At 52.1% G+C, this 1,194-nt stretch overlaps 1 protein-coding gene across 4 annotated transcripts in view; it reads right to left on the reverse strand.

Annotated features, from left to right (window-relative positions):
* The window catches only part of DDX59 (DEAD-box helicase 59), a 26,743-nt gene that overhangs the window by 13,372 nt on the left and 12,177 nt on the right, over positions 1 to 1,194 (reverse strand). The gene's annotated exons all lie outside the window — the stretch shown is intronic.

A 1,194-nucleotide genomic window follows, 5' to 3' on the forward strand; every position in this document is an offset into this window, starting at 1 on the left:
GCATTTGTGATCACTGGCCAACGGAAGGCAGGCTGAGACACTATCACTGGTCAGCACCTAGCACCCCGCACCCCGCATTTGTGATCACTGGCCAATGGAAGGCTGGCTGAGACACTATCACTGGTCAGCACCCCGCACCCTACATTTGTGATCACTGGCCAACGGAAGGCTGGCTGAGACACTATCACTGGTCAGCACCTAGCACCCTGCACCCCGCATTTGTGATCACTGGCCAACAGAAGGCTGGCTGAGACACTATCACTGGTCAGCACCTAGTACCCCGTACCCTGCATTTGTGATCACTGGCCAATGGAAGGCTGGCTGAGACACTATCACTGGTCAGCACCCCGCACCCCGCATTTGTGATCACTGCTGGGTAACGTCAGGCCTCTGCTCTGTCACTGCTGATGAGACATGGGAAGATGCGTGCATCCCGCAGGCAGAAATGGCACATGCCCAGGGTGGGCTGGCACGTGGTTCTGTGCCCCCATGGTGCAGTATCACCAAGCAAGAACACTTTTACTTCATCTTACTAGGCAGGCCAAAAGTATAAAAATGCCTCTATAGTATATGTAAATAGAAAGTCAGAACCACAGATGCCTATGTCCACACAGAAAAAAAAAGGTTTTAAAGGCCATCCACTGGGCATGGTGGCTCATGCCTCTAATCCCAGGACTTTGGGAGGCCAAGGCAAGAGGATCCCTTGAGCCCAGGAGTTCAAGACCAATCAGCCTGGACAACACAGTGGGACCCCATCTCTACAAAAAACAAATTAGCCAGGCATGGTGATGTGTGTGCCTGTAGTCCCAGCTACTCAGGAGGCTGAGATGGGAGGATCACTTGAGTGTGGGAGGCTGAGGCTGCGGTGAGCTGTGTTTCTATCACTGCATTCCAGCGTGGGTGACCTGAGTGACAGAGCAAGACCCTGTCTCATTACTTGCCACTGACTATTTTTGCAAACAAATGATAGAAAGCATCAAATTTAAAAAAACAAAACAGGCCAGGCGCGGTGGCTCACACTTGTAATCCCAGCACTTTCGGAGGCCGAGGCGGGTGGATCACAAGGTCAAGAGATCGAGACCATCCTGGTCAACATGGTGAAACGCCGTCTCTACTAAAAATACAAAAAATCAGCTGGGCATGGTGGCGTGTGCCTGTAATCCCAGCTACTCAGGAGGCTGAGGCAGGAGAATT

Source organism: Cebus imitator, unplaced genomic scaffold (assembly GCF_001604975.1).
Source record: "Cebus imitator isolate Cc_AM_T3 unplaced genomic scaffold, Cebus_imitator-1.0 Scaffold257, whole genome shotgun sequence".
Taxonomy (NCBI): Eukaryota; Metazoa; Chordata; class Mammalia; order Primates; family Cebidae; genus Cebus; species Cebus imitator.